We start from the raw sequence: 19989 nt of genomic DNA, 5'->3' as shown, positions 1-19989 counted from the left end.
TCTATTTATATTGAATAGATTTTTTAAAATTGTGCACTTGTTATAAATAAAAAAATATATAACTACTGTGAAAAAATTTTTAGAATGTATTTATTATTGTTTGCTCTTGTTTTATTTAAAATGGTTTTTAGGTACAAGAAAAAAATGTCGATAAGAAGTAAGAACAAAATTATAGATATTACGTTTCCTGTTTTACTTGTATTCGGCAATTGCTTTATGAAGCAAAGATAGATCGCTATTGAGCGTATGAGATTTTTAATTGAAACTTAACGCTGCAGGTTCCGGTTCGATAGTGCGTGGTCTCTGTGTTCATGCATTACTTACGACGTGAATTCTGTGCTTAAGAAATTAACGTACCTACTCATGATAAGGCATAGTTATAATGTCAATGTGTTGGGACTCTGGGGACTAAAAGCTTAATTTGTTTGAAAATTACACAGCTGTGGCGTTCTATACATAATATTACTCGGAATTTATTTGGTCAAATTATATCAACGTTAATGAACACATTTATCACTGATTGCGTAAAATGATTGACCAAGTGATCTACAAATTTGAATTACAGCCAACGCTGCGTTATTTGAATAAATTAGATATGTACGTAGATGGATCGAGTCGGATAAATATGGAAATTGCGTAAAATTAGGTATTCATTATCGAGATAAATAGCCTAAACGCTTAACCTAACGAAATCTCGACATTCCACAAGGTTAAACTTATATCGTTTGACTATTTAATACCATTGATTATCAATTAGATATCATACCTATATTTATTGTCAATGATTATAGTCGGTCGTTGCAGTATTTCACTAATCCGATATTCCGATCACGAACACACGGCTATATCCATAAAGATTATGATATTCTTTAAACTGTAAGTCGTAAACGCCTGGAGATCGTGCGAATTGTCTTTTTATTCAAAAAACGAAACGTGTTTTAATTTGTCTTACAGCGAAAGTGTAATGCAGCGTACATTTAATAAAGTCATAAAAATAAAAAAATTACGCCCGAAGACGAGATGAACAACATAGTAATATTCTATAGGTACTATGTTTTTGACAGCTACAAACGGAAAATCATTAGCAGAATATTATATTCTACCGAAAACGTAACATTTCTATAAACGGGATAATAATAATGTTTACTGTAAAGATTATTGTCTACTTTGATGATATTATGTCAATACGAGTTCACGAAAGAGGTACCCCCCGCTATACAGCAATGCGTCGAACGCATACACATTCGTATATTATGTTATTAGCTATCTATATCGATCTATAAAATATAAATGAGTCTATACCTATAATGCACTGAATATTGTCTACTATAGTCTACACTAAATCGTTAATCGTTATATATATAGTAGTATATAGAACATTAATAAATGTAGATTGAGTTGGTACGTCAACGGCGAACACGACAATACAATAAATAACTCGTTTGTATAACGCCATTATTGCTATTATATATTATTTTTTATCCCGTTTATGGAAGTACTGTGCGTAGGTTCAGGTCCATCAATGGTCTCTATACGATATGAAATCGCGCGCCTACAATCGAGTTGTGTTCAGTTATGCGTCATACTATATACACGTGAAAAATGTATGACAACATAAAAAAACGGAAATCTGAAATTGTTGTTTTTATTATTTACGAGCACACATTATTATATCCGACTGGCGCGCTAATGGAAAAATCACTAACCAATCAACGAAAAATGGTATTTTGACGGATATCAATTGGGTTTCGAAATCGCGGCGGTAGATTATTACGTATTTATTGTTATAAATGTTATAATATTAGTTACTATACTAACATCGTGTATGCTGTTAAAAATGTCACGAATATTTGAAATATATAGTATCTCATGTATCTATATATCTCGCAGCTATCGGTCAATATACATAGTTTTTAGATTTTTTCGGGTTGTTTTGGTTAAACTTGACTTATTTTTTTTTTTTGGTTCTACTTGAAAGATTATTTTTAAAATTTTTCGTTTTTATTATTTGTTTTTACGTTATTTGTATGTAAGTTATGTATTGTATATCTATTGCGCAATTACGATTTTGAGGCACCTGTGCAAAAATAATAAAATATTTTTGATGCACTTGCCACGTCGATATTGGCACAGATAGTATATGTGGCTTAGCTCCCAATTGAAAATTAATTCCCGCCAAATATTAATCGTCGTCAATACCTTTCTACCTTCAATTTTTGTTTTTACCTATATTTTTGTAGATAAATTTCGAAAATTGTTGACAGATTAAACTTAGTACAGTTAAATAAGAACAAGTATGTATATTGTTTACTGTACCTACTGATACAATGATATAGGTACCTTATTTAATATAACAAATCTAATATTAGTATAATAAATGTTTCGAGTTTTTAAACGATTAATTAACTATAATTAAAACTAATGTCGTTGTAGAATTTTGAATTTGGTAATTTAAATATTTAATTTATTCAAAAATTAGATTTTGAACTTTTTTGGAATATAGACATGCTTGATAAATTTAAATAATTTAATAAGAGTATGCGAGTATTCTTTAATTAAAATTTCAATTCGTAGTACCTAAATTAACTCACCTGTTATCTACATCTGTTATTAACTTTAAAGTAATTATTGTTGAAGTTTTCAAAAGTATAAAAAAATAATCAGATGATATTAGTGAACGTGTATCAAGTAGAAGAAGATAATCGACTAATAATACTATTCAATAATCAGGTCTGTTATCACCTTTTTGAACAGAAAAATACTGTAACTTTCAATTTCAATATCTTTTTTGTAAGTGAATCTATAGTTTTGGCTCTTTGGGGGAATGGGATCCAAGAGATTTTAACCAACTATAATCTATAAACTATAGCCTATAGGTAATAATATTATGTACTATCTATAAATTAGCTGACAAGTGATAATTTACAATACATTAAAAGAATTCAACAAAATACGAGTGCTTAAAGCTAATTATTTATAAACTTACGTTAAATAACGGATGTCTATATTATACTTTACGAGTTCTATAGTTTTAAAATGACCATTAATCATAGTTTAATTAAAAACACTTTTATTGGGGAGACTTTGGGCCCCAGGTCCTGCCCTTATAAAGTCACGTTCCTGCGTATCCCGTTATTGTTTTTCCACACATTTGTTCCGAATGTAACGCTAAACGTGGCTGTGTTTTAAAATATTTGAAAATGTATCGTTGTTCAACACACCTATATATACTACACGCGAAAAGGAAAGGGAAGACGATAGAACACATATTATATGTCACCATGTGTGACACGTGTATATATATATATATAGGTAACAGCTGTATGCCTGTATACATAATGTAGAGCGTAGAAAATATCGATTTTCGATGGCAATATTCGAGTCGCGGCGGACCGCTCCGTACGCGTCGCTTCATCGGCACACGGATGTGAGAAGAATCGTTGTGGGAATAGCGAGAAATCCGACTTGACAGCTAACACGTTAAGGTGGTATAATAGTAATAATAATAATAATAATAATATGTACGCGTGCGCGTGTTTTTAGGGTTTTCCCCTGCTTTTAGTGTGAGCTTACGACGGGCTCAACATCGGGAAATGGCTGACAAGGCGAATCCGCACGTGTCCGCCTTTACGGAAAAATGCGATTTTGTGTCTTTAGCGTGTGTACATCGTATAACATTATGCGGCGTATAACTATATTATTAGTGCAGCTGGCGTGGCATTGCGGACGCGTCGTACGCGGAAACATTTCAACAGACGTCGACAAACTGGGCGGCCGTCGCAGCTGCGAGCTGCAGGCCTGCTGCACATAGTGCGATTTTCCGATGCGATCGAATAAACCGTAACAAATTGCCGATATCGTAGCACGACAAGAATTAATATTATTCGAACGATTAAATACCAATGCGCGTAGATAGGTACGATGTATACATGTATCAATATGTAAGGTATTTCTTCGAGTGTAATACGAAAGGCGAAGGGTTTAAATTTTAAAATATATGTTTGTCGGACTGGATTACATTGGGGACCGGTTGTACACAGCGAATGGACCTGAAAGTACTTGACGGGGTTTTTGGAATGGAAAAATGACTGAATCACATTCAGGTCAGATTTTTTATTAGCTAGCGAGCTTGCCAGTAGAAAAAAAAATATAATATTAAATGAGTTGGGAGGTAGGTATAATATTACATATATATTATAGGTTTGTCGCTTGTAATAATATTGTCGTTGCGTAGTAAATCAGTCTAACGGAAAAATGTGTTTAATACGATATTACAAATATTAGTTAAGCCGGTAAAAATATCAAATATACTGTAGTATACCCCGATAGTCCAATCGTCCAATACCATATAAATTAATAATTATGCCGGTAGAAAATCAATTTATTTAAGTGCAGGATTTTCAACAGTAACCCATAAATAAATACAATTTAATTGTACACATATATTTCAAAAATCAATAATTATTGTGAAATTTGAAATTTAAACTAAGTAAATTTTTTAAAAATTGGCTATTGTTTGTCAACTATAAATAGTATATTAATCAAAAATAGGTAATTAATTATTCTATATTTTAATAACAAAATATTATTTTTAAAAACATAAAAATAGATAACATTATTGTTAAATGTTTACTTAGTTTACTAATTTTTTTTCGTCATAAAAATAAGATTAAAAGAATGCTTTTAGTATTGTAGTATTATTAATAATCAATTGCACAACCGTTTTAAAATTTTTTTTTTAATGCACGCCATTAAATATCATATAGGATGTTGTTTTAAAGTAGGTATTGTTGAAAAAATCACATTTATGATTTATACACACTGATATTTTCCAAGAAGATACTTCGCGGAACTTTTGCAGGACACTGTTTACAAAACATAGATCAACATGCACGTATTTATGATTTTATATACGCCCTCCGTCCCTCTTCGCCAGATTAAACTGAAAATCGTGTTTTGTAATTTAGAAGAAGACGCAACCGAACGTATTATAATATATACCTAATGGCATGTATACACACCACACCCTTTATAAACTATATATATATATATATATAAATAAATATGTATGCTATTTAGTTAGCGGACGTTTCGTTAAATCGTCGGTAATATATTCGCAAACGGAAACGTTGCCTTTTTTGGCAAAACATTTTACGCGACACGTGTCATTCGGTGGACCCAGCTATAAATATTCATAACGATATAGTGGTGCGAACGGACCAAGAAATCCGCTATAAAGTTTCATTTAGAAAATTGCACCGATATATTATATATATTATATTGCGTACATATAGGTACGTACTTCACGCGATGTTGTTTTGCATACATTATCGACCGTGCGCGCGCATCCATATATTATATCATACATATATACATATATATATATATATATATATATGCGTATACCTAGTGTGAGTGTTTAGACGCATAATAAACAAAACGAACGCCGTGCGACCGGGATCCTCGGAGTCTCGGCGCTAAATCGCGAAAACGAAGTGACACGGAGGAACGACATTAGTACATAGTTTGTTTCTGAAAGTGCACACACTTATCTTTGTCTTATTTTTTTTTTTACTACTGCGAAAATCGTTTGCGCGTTCGCCGTGCGGTGTCGTGTGACACGCGTACATATACATATATATGTATATATATTACTAGGTTAGGTTAGATATACACGTACATAATATAATATAATATACCGTATATTATATAGGTACGTACACCGCGATTCACTAACCTTCGCCAACACGCCCCCATTTGACCTTCTACGTATAAGAATGCATCACGCATTGATGAAGTTTAGATTTTTGTGATTTTCAACTGAAACCCATATGTTTTCAAAGACTCAAATGATTAAAATAAGAAACTAAAAAATAGATATTTATTTTTTTAGACGAGCACCAGTGCGGCAGTGCACCACCCTTATTATTTACTGCGAATTATTAAGTAAGCAATTTTATTGGACGCATTGGTCGTGATTATAAGCTGTGAAGTTTAGATTCAGTAATAGTAGGAGTGTTAGAGTAATATCAGAAATGTTTATCGCTACACGAGTGTGTAACACACGTCACTACCTTTGAATGACATAAAAGTCTAAAAGTATTTAAAAATATGGTCTTTAGCATACTTCAAAATTCTTATACTTGAAATCGAAATAAATGCGTATTATAAGGATAAAATATGTGCGTACGAGCATAATTGGTAGATCGCCCTACATAAAGCCGGGTAATAGGTATACCACTACTCACGATCACGGATATTATACGACGACACGATGACGCGAAGTGTCGAACGTCCAGCTATTGGTTTGTATATAAAATAATAATAATATATAAAACACGTGCGTTTGCTATTGTTTCGTAAATTTATAATGGTCCGACGTTGAACGTATATGTGGCGTATATTGTGCACACCGATATTTTATGGTCACGACAATATATTTTATCGTTTATCGCGTACCAACAACTTATTAATCAATATAATAATTATTGTTGTATTATGCCGATGCAGGTTGCTGTTGTACGTTAAAAAAAAAAAAAATACTAACATCGTATAGGTAACGTGCATGATAATAAAAAATGTAAAACAATAGGCGCGGACACGATTGATATCGCATCCACTCCGGCCGCCAAATGCTAAAATTGAATAACGATATGTATATATACTATAACGATGTGCATGATATCGTAATGAAATGATAACAACATGTAATATCGTAACGACGATGTCACCTAATATTGACGTGTGATGGGGCGGTGAGCCCAAATCGAGTTTTTCGCTCTGGAAGTTTGGAATTGCCGGCTACGATGTAGGGGAACGCGAGTGTATAATATTATTATGCATTTTCATCGGTTCGACGAGTACCTATCGTCAATATTTTGTTTTCCAGCGATAAAAGTGCTGTGTGCACGTAATTATGCAGCCGTGTAGTATTAACGCCATTTTTTTAGGGGTGAGACGCGCGGCGGAAACATGATAGATTTTTATATTTTTATTTTTTGCTATCGACGATTTTGTGTATAATATATTTTCTTAATTGCGCTTTATTGTGTACATTTTAATATAGTGCACGTCATATTTTTATTCTCAGGCAGTTGGGTTTATCAAAGTTATATTTTTTTTTTATTGACGAAAAATGATAAATTGATGGGTGCATTTAATTATATTCAAAATAAGTTAAGTCAGAGTTAATACTCAACTACGTAAAAACGTGAAAATAAAATAATAGTTAGGTATACTGGATATTTGGTGCTGTTTATAAATATTATTCGAATATCTCCGGCCGTTATCCAATACCGTACGTCATAACAGTTGCCCGGAAATGCGGAATAAAAATCCTCCTTTACTTTCCCTCTTTTTAAAAATCGATTTAAAAAAAAAGATATGTAAATTGAGTATAAATTGATTAAGTTATAAATAAGTTTTATGTTGATTTTCTTGGAATTAATGATTACACCGGTAAAATATAAATTAGATCGTATTCATTGATCAAATTCAGTTGTATTTTAAAATTTTTCAAAATAAAATGTACCTTTATAAGTTTTGAAAAAAACCTGTAGTTTACCAATTATAATTTGAAAATAAGATTGTTTTCTAAATTTTAATAACTATGCGATAAAATAATTTTGATTCGAGAAAATGTACGTTATTACTCTAGTCAGTTAAAGTTGTATTTTTTTTAAAAATATTATAGATAGTTAATTAGAAAGGTATCGATCTAATGAGTGACTTTCTTGGTATGACTGTATAAATAATTAATAATTGTAAAAATAGTTTATTTTCATGTTGTGAATTCAGATACAAATACCATTAGTCAAACTATTAAAAGCGTATGAAAAATGTATATGACGTGTTAAAGTCTTAAAAAGGAGTGTTTGCCATATCTCTATATCTTCATAGTAACAAGCAAATTATACTTGATAAGTTTTTATACGAAGTATTTTTTTAAAACATAAATTACTCAAGAACGCTGAAATGTAATGACGTAAGTTACTGATACGCAAGAATACTATAAGGGATAAAAAGTGTGTATAATTTTTCATTATTAATAATTTAGCACAGGTCAATAGCTAAGTGTAGGTCACATCTTGGACCAAAAATGACTAAAGCCGCACATTGGACAGGATTTAATTAAATTTTCAAAAGTTTTTGTTTTAATCTTTTACCGAGCGATTTTTATGAAAAAGTTGGCGTTAAAATCGAGTTAGATGAAGGCGATCTGTTTTTGTATTTTACTAACGTTAACATAAATTTCAAGAAAAATACTTTAATAAATTTTTACTTAAATAATGGCCCAGCCTAAAACCTTATTACTTTTACCAGTCTAGTGAGATATATTTCCCTAACTCCCCTGACCAGATCAACTTTGCTGCATGCTATTATTGTATTACACTCATAATAATATGGCCGTTTGTCCGAGCATCACAGGACGGCGGCGACAGGATATGAACTTTCGCATAGTCTTGGGGAAAAAAAAAGAAAGTAAAGTTTAATTCCCGTGAAACGGTCTTTGTTTTCCAACTTTTTACGTGACTATTACGTTTCATGCGCAATAATAATAATAATAATAATAATAATATTTCACACACACACACATATATATATATATACATACATACGTACAGGACGTATTAACACTAATACGAAGACAACATCATATACATATATATTATGTATAGAATGTCGTCGTCGTCTTCGTCTCGCTCCGTCGACTACATAATATAATAATATATATATATATATATATATATACATATATTCAATGTACTCACAACTATGCGTGTGCCGTATATAGTGAGAGTGTCGTGAGAGGCCATCGCAGTAATATAATTGTGTTCTTCTCTCAAAATATTTCTCTCGCGTGCGGCGTGTACTCGATTTTATTATACAGAGCGATTCAATCGAACAATGGATTTTTTGGATCCACTTTCAATTTTTAGGTCAAAGTATTTACAATAAATACATAAGATGTAAGGTTGGAAAAATCAACCCAGTAAAAATAACATTATCTTTATTATGATATTATTATTATTATTATTATTATTGTGTGCTTTATTTTCGGTGTATACGCAAACACGACGACACAGACGATTGGATTTAATAAGTGTACAGTACCTTTTAGAGTTATGATGTACTGACGAAAAAATTATTATGAAAAAGAAGATGAAAGCATTGTGGAAAGTGTCTCTGTGGATTTTTTCGAAATATTATTTAAGCAAAAGTTACGATCGTTTGAAAACAAAAAAATATACGTATTATTTAGAAAACGACGAATAATTTAGGTAAGGCATACTGGACATAACGAAAACTAGACACAAAATGCCGTCTAAAATGTACTCGTTTTTTATTTCTAGAATATGTGTTTTAGTCCTGGAATCATAATGGAAGCTGCAGTGACAATCGATTCGTGTCCACGTGTTTGATGCGTTTTCAATACATTATTGTTTAACCGCGTCACAACCGACTGCAACCGGCGACGTATCACAGACCTTCACACGGTCGCTAAAGTAATCTCAAACCGTTCACAGTGCAACTAAATAGCAACCATTACGACATATTGATAACAATTATATTTATTTTTTATAGAGGTACCTATTGGCCGCGAAAAAGACACTGTCCGAATCGCGTCAAACGAGTCGCAAGCACTCTGTACACAGCCCGTTGCTGTATAATGTTCGGAAACATTCTACGCGTACACACAATAATGTATAAACATGATATATCTATAGCCACTGTACGAGCACGTTATACGAAACGTTCCTAAACTCATTATTGGACACCTTGCGGTATAGGTACACTCTATATGCTCATATATATATATATATATGTGTGTGTGTGTGTGTGTATTATATGGGGCCGTTTAGGATTTGCGCGCGGGTCATTGCCGATTCAGTGGCAGTCTCTACCTCGCGCCCGCGAAAACTTCTGACCAATTTCGGCGCGGAGAAATCCTCAAGGGGTGGTGGGCGAGCGGTCGGCCGCGTACTGCGCATCTCTCTGCCGTGACGACCATTATTATTATTATTATTATTATTCCTCTTCCGAAGCCGCCGCCGCCACTGTCGCTACAGCCGCGAACGTGATCGGCGCGCACAATAACACCGTGATTGTCGTCGGCGTCTATACCGCGGTACATAATAATAATAAAGGCTATAGCCCTACATAAAGTGGGTCGCGGTCGCGGGGGTTTGGGGGATGTACGTCAATGTGGTTCACGGCCGTTACGCCGAATTCCGACTCACCGTCATGTCGCTCGTATGCCATAAGATTACCCACACATAAACGGGTCTTATTCGGTTTTAAAAATATTTCCGATTGGCCGCAGATTCTTGATCTTTTCTCGTCGTGTTTTTTAAATTCAAATTCTGTGTTTTCCGGGTACAAAAAAACCTGAACATTTGTTATTTACTTTGTTATACGTTATCTGTAGATGCGCCGCGAGACTATGGGGTTATGATATAATCTATTATTTCTTGGTCGCATTCATTAAACGTTTAATAAATCAATAGTGAGCTGCTAATGGTCCCTTAAACGTGATTTAATGGCTCATGACCGGTATATTAAATTTTATCGAACCAGTATAAAAAAAAAAAACAACAATAACTATTATTATAATTTTATTAACATATTTTTCATGCGACCTGGTATGTACCTGTAAACACAATACCGAAATACTATGTTGCTGTATGTAACGTATAGTATACATGACATAATATTAAAGTAGGTACTAATTACGGTTTAAAACATAGTGTGCGTATAGCAGTATTATATTGAATGTACCATGCCACCGTGATGCTGATCAACGATTATAGATCCATAGACTCATACTTGATACTTATAAAACACAGCTGTTTAGTTTATACCATAATCAATAGTAGATTCTACGGATAATAAAACTGTTAATGAAATGAAAAATGTTAAACATTGCATATTATTATTTTTTTAAAGTTAAAATTTAAAATATTATATAAACAATAATAGGACTTGTAAATTTGTCTTTTTTTTTTTTTTTTAAATAAAAGAAATATTGAAGCTGATCCATTAGACATCGACCCAGATCACTTGTGATGTCTAAAACATCTTTTATAGGTAAGATTTTAGTAAGTAAAATGTTTAAAAAAATACCTTATAACTTATGAGTTATGAGAATAAATAATGACTCATCAAAAAGAGACTATTATAATTAATAATAGTTGAATAACTTTTATAAATGATAGAAATTTTCTCTAAAAAAAAAAAAGCTTATATTCATTACTCTAAATTTAGTATATGCGAGAAAAAAATTAAAGTTAAAGAAAGGAAAAAAGAAAGTTTTGTATTAAATTATATTACTTATTATTATTTTTATTATTTTATTTATTCAATTTGCAAATAAGTCCCATGTGTATTCAGTATTGTAAATTATTATATTTAAAATAATAGCCTGCCAAGTCTTCAGTTTTTCACCAGTCCTATTCTTGAGAAAGATATCATAAATATCGCCAAGTCGATTTTTATTATTATATAAAATTGTAAAAACAAATACAAAGGTATCATTTATATGTAAAAAGATAAACCATCACGGTGGTTATTTTTGTGACCGAATTATTTTTCGTCACCGACTGTCGTCAACTAAATCGAATTTCGTTCTCAACAAATACCGATACCTGATACAACGGGTTGTAAGACAAATATTCGTATGTAAAGTCTGCTTTTTTTTTTCGTTTTTCGACTACCTACGAGTCCTTTTATCCGTTGATAAAAGTCTATCTATACTACAAATATTTAAAATTTTATATTCTTTGTGAAAACGTTTCAGAAATTATTTTACGGTTTATTGTATAATCGATAAAAATGTCAAAATTATTGTTTTTTGAACCGCTACAAATTATAATATGTTGTAATACCTAAATCGAATAAAAACATGTTTGTTAAAATATTAAAACCTTCTAAGTTTCAAATAAAACACTGAATAAAAATTTAAAAATGAATACATAGTTAGAAATTGCTATTAAGCCATATATACATTGTCACAGTCCACGTCTCACTCTCTGTTCATAAATATTCTAATAAAAAATTTAACTAAATCCTGGCAATTCTCCCAAAAGACTAAAAAGGAAATGGTGTCACGACCTTATTCTCGTAAACCGTTCTTAACCCTATAATCACACCCCAGGAGTGTCATCGGGGGGCGGGTGGAGAACCCGCCCCAATACACCAAGCTAAACATAATTAACCTCACTTAAGCTTATCATATAATAATTGTAAAGATTGTTTAACTCCTCCTTATCTATAAAAAAGATTCATAAAATGTATAAAATCATCAATAAATTGGATTTATTTCTGTAAAAAAATAATAACTACAACAATAAACATACGAGATCGGTAGTATGATATGACATATCTATAAACGTATTTCTATTTACAGACAGCGTGAATACATTATTATATTATGTTTATTCCTTTTTTGATTGATCCAATTGAAAAATAAAGTTTATTACGGGTGGTAGAAACATATATCACGTCACCAGAACCTCCCCATTGGCCGCCATTAATATACATACATGTATACAGGGTGATTCTCTATACATGCTCACTATTTTGTAATGGTGGCATGGAGCAGTAATTGCAGAGTTTTTGTTACCCTTTTACCCATAAAAATATAGTGATTTTTTTTTTAATGCGAAAACCTATCAAACCTCTTTTTATTCGAGCGTCACATAAATACGTAGATAATGATATTGCACAATAGCGCATATTAATATCGAGATCGGCTAACGGGTGCAAACAGAAAAATCAACGTAAATATAACGGAATTTATTTTTGTAACGATACGAAAAAAAAAAAAAAACAGTCGTTAACGTGAGGTTAGGCATAAGTAATAAGTAATAACCATGCTTTATACAGAGTAGCCAAACTTCATTGTACACACTATGTGCATATATATATCGCATTTTAATATCAGACCCTCTCCTCCGGCCGGTCGTGGACGCGTCACGTGTCATCGTCATAACAATTATGATAATGATATACACATAATATATAATATGTCCATTATATATATATAAATATATATATATATTGCTATATAAACCAATCGGATGTTTTTTCTTCTTAATTATCGTTACGGTTAAGGCCGCAATAACGCGGGGGGGTATATATGGGATCAAAAACTAATGGACGGGGGCGTGCCGTGTCCATTATTTATTCGTTATCGCTAGACGATAATAATTGCACCTCCACTTCGCTGCTGTTCTATACATAGATACTCTATCCAACTTAATTATTATCACGATCACGATGTAATTTGGGTCCTTAGGATAATATATAACAATATTATAATGTATGTTTTGTGTTCACTTCTATATATTCGTCGAGCCAAAGATGTATTATTATATTCTATATCACTAATTTTTTTTTTCATAGCTACAAGTACCTACTTGTTTTTAGTCTCGGTTAAATCCAAAATAATTGCAGTTGATTTCACAAACTCAATGCTGTTGAGGAACGTCAACAAATCAACACTCTTTCAATCAATCTTATAATATATATCTACCTATACATTTTTCAGTTGTGTGAACTATACGAAGTTTGAAAAACGAAACGAACTCAATTTAAAACTCGACTTTTATTTTCGTTTTTGAGTTGAATTCGATAACACGTCCATCTTTGTTTTCCACAACATACAACATATACATGTATTATTTACATAGGTACATATTTCAAATTGATATGATAATAAAACGTAATACCTAGTTATTAAATACATTAGAAGTATTACATTTTAAGAAATATTATTGAAAATTTAAACGATATATTTAGTTTAAAATAAGCTAAATTCAGTTAAATTTGCACGAAAATAATAAAATAGATATGTAAAATAAATGAATATCACTAAAATATGTTTAAGAATTAAAGCATATATTTTTTTTTTATTTGGAAAAGTTCCTGATTGAAATTTTACAAAGGAAACATAATGCTAATATCTTGTTTAGATTTTATACAATTTTTCTAAAATTAAACGATGAATTAATATTCATTGAACCATGTACAATTATTTACCATTATTCAATTATTGATTCTGATATTTGAGTTAGTTTACACGCGTCACCCATGGTATAATTTTCATTTACTCCACTGTTAAATATGATTAAACACGTTAAACATCCATAACGTCGAAGTATATCCAAATGGAATTATATTTGAAATGTTTAATTAGTGTGTAGGAAACTTAAACATAAGAGTTAACAACCTCCCACAGTTAAACCAAAAATATCAAACTACATACCTATTAAGACGATAAACAATCCTAAATGTATATGTAAATTATACAAAAAAAATGTACTTTTCAACTTTTAGGGTTCTTGATGCATATTTAAAATGTACTTATTGTGTTATAAAATATAACAGACTAATAATAATTTATAATTTTATTTCACACTTAAATCAGAGTTAATTCTAACATGGAAATCAACGCTAATGGGTCTTATTTCAATCTCGTTGACCTTCGTCCTTCACTATAGTTAACTATAAGCATTGATTGTACACGAACTCGTTTAATCAATATATATTTTGCAAAAAAAAAAATAACGTAACCATTCAATTTACTTTATCCAAGTGTGATTATTATGTTAATATGCTGTGTTACATATATTTTTTATATCAATATAGAGAATAGAGCTTACGGGGTAATTAAACGTTTTAGTTTTTATCCAGTTTTCTATAGTTTTCTGGTTTTCTCTTTTTGAAAACTGTTCAAAACTTTTAGACTAGGAATGTATATTTTATACTTGAGTTATCAGCTATAAAATTTTGAATAGGTACAACTAAATATAGACTATTGCTAATTTTTATCATTATGGAATTAAATGCGACCATTCATGTTTCATAGCAGCGGTTCCCAACCCATGGGTCACGAGCAGCGTGGGACTGGGCCGTGGACCATATAACATTAGCATTACTTACGTACGTTTATTTAAAATAATAATATACCTATTATATGCATGCGTATATAGGTGTGCATTTAGTCATTAGTGGGCCTCAAAGATGATTTTATAAAATTTATAGTCTGCACAACTAAAAAGGTCGGGAACCGCTATTTTATAGAAATGTGGTAGTAAATTAAAAAATAAAAAAGTAATCAAGTCTAAAAAAAATATTTTAATCTTAACTTTTTGACGAAGTCACCCTTAAGTTTTTTGATAAATGCATGCTATTTCAATTCTTTTTACTCTTTAAATATCTTATAATCATTAAATATTATGTATAATCGTTTTATACTCTACTTGATTGTGAATTTGCGTGGATTTATTCGACATATACATTTTTATTTTATAGTCATATTGAACCAAAACATCAACCACATTATAATGACGCGATTTCCTCTTGTGGTTTGTTATCAAAATATAACATTCGGATTTGATTTTAATTTTATAGAATATTGATTGAAATAATAATCGATAAATTCATATACTTGTGTCCGTATTATTATTTTCGCTTTATGAGAGCAATCTGTCGAAAACATGTTTTATAAAAAGAGAATAATATTTGGGCTTAAATAAAAAAATATGGAATGGAATCGATTGAGTCGTTTTAAAATTTAAATACGGGTTTATTTTTATGAACTAAAGACATAAGAAAATGATACTCGGTAGTTTCCTGATATAAAAATTAAATATATCAACTAAAAACAAACCTAATAAAAATAAAATAATCTTAAATGTGCAAAAGTCTTATCATTTTCGGTACCTTTGTGTTTGAGATAAAATTAAAAAATGGACAATCTTTATTTCACCAAATCAGTAATACATTCGTATATATGGGTACTTGAAATTATTAAAAAAAAATAATATCAGTTCCATTATTTAAAATTTTTATTTTTTTTTTAATTCATGATATTTTATATTTCTTAATGTAATGAAAAACATAATTTTATCAATGTATTCGATTTCGCCTGCTATTAGCTTACATCTCATATCTGTCTTATAAAGCTCAAATTTAATATCAATCACTAATCATTAATACTTAAAAATTAAAATATATGATTAAATTAGAGGAAATATATTTTTAACCAGTCGTTAAAAAATGAATTATTACGTTTAAAACTTTAAACAGAATAATAATATTATATTATTTTAAATGATATTGCAATAAAATATGTCGTAATATAAATATTATTAAATTTGTTTTATCGTATTCGTGTAGTTATTTTTAGCAATATATAATATATATTATACGATTTTATTATTATATTTGGGTATTTAAACTTTCATAACTGAGAACTGGCAAGGCAAAAAATAATTTCGTATTACATTAAGTTGTAAATTTTGATTTAGCGGAAAGGAATTTTGATCAATTTAATCTTTCAAATTTGTTGGTTTAGGGAAGGATATCATTTTGATGGTATGCGTCTCTACTTTATTATTCCGATTTACTTGAGAATTATTTATTCGAGTTGGGTACACAGTTCGTAGTGAGTCTATAGATCGTGGGATGCGTTTTGATGTTTAGGACATTTAAATTACTGTGCACGACGAGTAAATAAAGGTGCTTGAGTGGAGAGCATATGGTATTAAATGTGACACTAAATCGAGTCCAACGTTGACGTTAATCGGCATTTAAATAATAAAAAAAAAAAAAAATGGTTTAGTGAAATATTGTCACCCAGTTATTTTTTCGACGTTTACGAAACGTCTTGATAAATGAGTGCATGTTTTTCAACGTTTTGTTTAGCGGTAAACGTACACACATGCACTCTTGTATGGAATCGAACACATTGATTGCAACGAGAATATATTATTATTATAATATGCCGATAGACGAGAAGACATCCACAGTTATTATAATATTATACGTACCAAGCGCGTTATATTATAATATCCAAAGTTGTATAGCCTCGTGGCCATTTATGCGTTTATCTATAAATTATATATTTTATTATAAGTGACAAGATTTCAAGAGATACTGAGTGAGCATATAATAATATTATATTTGTGTCATCCGAAGATGTTATAGATGTCTTATCACACAGTCTCCTAGACTATTGATCCCGTTATACTCGTATGTTATATACATGCAAGTATATTATATTACATATTATACCGCACTTCTTACCTTCTCGTCCTACGAGAAAGTCCTGAATACGTCACTATAGAACCGTTCGGGGAATTAGTATAATATAATATTATATCGTCGTGGTGTCGGCGAAGCATTTAATTATTATTAACGTCTAAAACGTATGTTTGTGCCTATTGTCTGCAGACTAAATTCGTCAATTATCTGCACGTGGGCCAATAATGATTTTAAGACATATTCGTTTCAACCTATACGATGGTTAGGCGGGCATGGCGGAGGGGCTGGTTCCTTGTGAAAACGTATTTTGTTGATTATATGGCTGAAATTTTAGAATACCGCGCGGTGTTTCGTTCAATAATTATTTTATCGAAACACGATTGTAAATCTTTTGTTTGTATTAACGATAATTCTATTTGTTTGGTATTAAAGTGCCCCTCTATGGACTTTTCCGGAATATATTTTAGAGTCGAATACCTATTGGAAATTTCGTCGAATACTGAAAACAATGATTTGTTTTATCTCCAATATCACTGCGGTACTATTCGTAAATAGATTTTCATGCCAGTCCGTTATATATATGTGTGTGTGTGTGTGTGTGTGTGTATACTTTAAACAATTTAAACGTTTACTCAAACATGATTTCCAGGGAGATTTATCGTATTGTAAAATGAGTACTCGATTACGCGTTAACACGTACGCAATGGTCTCGTTGTATAACAATAATTATCGTCCATGTTGATTTTACAAAAAACAAAATATCTCGTTTGGATTTTGTTTGTAATCCATTTATATTGTCGAAAACTAGGCTATAGGTCACACAGTTTGATAGACACCATGTTAGGGATGTTGTATAGTATATAATAACGCCGATCGGGGGCGTGCATTATTTATTGAGAGTCCGTTAGAAGAAAAGGGACAATATAATAGTATTTCGTATTTTTTTTTCAAATTATGATAATATAGTCGTAATGCATGTTTTAAAATAGACTATGAAGTATGATCGGAATTCAGAAATGTAGGTAGTATATTATTATAGTGGTTTAATTGTTTTACGCAACACAGTCATAGTGAATATAATAATAATATACCTACACTTTTTTTTTTATAGCGCGTAACGGAGGCCGTATATAGGCAACATTATTTACACGGTATATATTGTCGTATCTATTAAAAACCACGTGCTCTCATTACGTCATCATGATATTTTGTTGTGAACTTGAACTAGAACTAGAAACTCGATGCGAAAATATTAAACGATTCCGTGTCTGTCATATATTATTAAGTAATCGGTTTATTCAACTATTACATAATAATACTATTGCAGATAAATTATAGTAGTGTTTATATTATATACTATTTTGCATAAATTAGACGTATACCCTAACCTACTTTTTTTATTGTACATTATTGTATTATAAATATTATAATATTGCTAATGATAATCGTATTGAAATTAATATTTTAATAAAGATGAACTATTCGATTCCGGAATCTCAATAACCTCGACACTATAGGGGATTCTAGTTTTAAAAATATTGTTTGAAGAAATTAGGTTTGATCAACGATCATAACTTTATATATTCTATCTACCTGTTTTTTTAACCGACGACGCCGCGGAAAATATTATATTCTATCTATCTATAAGTCAATAACATAACTCATTTGGACAAGTATAAAAAAAAAAATGTATGAATAAAATCTTTACTTATCGTATACATAATTCTAATAATCTATCTGCTATTAAGAATAAATGAAAATAAATAATAATTATGTCACTATGAATGTAGTCAACAAAAATATAATTTTACGAAAAAGCGAATCGAAATCTAAATTTAAATTAACGAATACTTTCGTATATTTATTGCGATAAATTATCTAATTTACAATATACACTCTATAGTAGGTATATATTATGTATCGCGATTAAAGTTTTTGCGGGAAGCTTGTCAACGGACCTAATTTAGTGATTTATTAACCATTGCTTATAAAACATAATTTTATCAAGGCATGAAATTTCACTTACAATTATCTCACATTTTATATTTGTAAAAATGTAAACCTTATAAAAGTTACAATTCATTAATGGTTAAAATTAACGATCTATGCGATAAGGAATAGTTTAATTGTATATATATATATATATATAATGGATGATAATTGCTTAAAAAAAATGTTGTAGTTATTAAATTATTGATTATTTAAGTAAATTTTCAAATTCGGTGGAATAGGGAAAGATATTCTGGAGGAAGATTATCCCAGCATTGGTCGCGTCTCTGATCTATTGTTCCGATTTACTTGAGGGTTCTTTACTCGAGTCGAGAGCGGAGAGCATCACGATACAGTTGAATATGGTAATATTTTGGGTCCAACGTTAGCATTAATCGACGTTAAAATAATAAAAAGTTTCTGAAAATGCGTAAGACCATGATTCGATTTTTAGTCAAAAATTTTTCATCAATATCCAGATTTTGACACTTGGTTAATTCAAATATTCCTAAATAATAGTAGACCGAATACATTTATTTGCAGAGCTCTTCAACGGACTTAATTTAGTGACTATATAGCCATAAACATATGTTTTCAGTATAATATTATTTGTATAATATCGTGTAATTCAACGTCGACGAATTTCAAACAACCGTTCTAAATCGACACGAACTAATACTCAATATATACACACAAAATAAACATGCCGAATATACATGTCAATGGCACTACCAGCACGTGCAGTGGTACTGCCTGCGGCGGACTCGTTATATTATTTCTATAATATTATATTCGTCGGTTGCGACTTGTGAAGTTTGAATATTGAGCGGTATTGCCGTGTTAGTTAATATGGCGTAATAAATAATATGTCCAAACACCGTGAACATTGCATACGTTTGTGCAATTATTTATCCGTTACTTTGTCAGTTGTCGGTTATTCGATTCGGAAGA

This window comes from Rhopalosiphum maidis, chromosome 4, assembly GCF_003676215.2.
Source record: "Rhopalosiphum maidis isolate BTI-1 chromosome 4, ASM367621v3, whole genome shotgun sequence".
Lineage (NCBI taxonomy): Eukaryota > Metazoa > Arthropoda > Insecta > Hemiptera > Aphididae > Rhopalosiphum > Rhopalosiphum maidis.
This window is presented reverse-complemented; position numbering follows the sequence as displayed.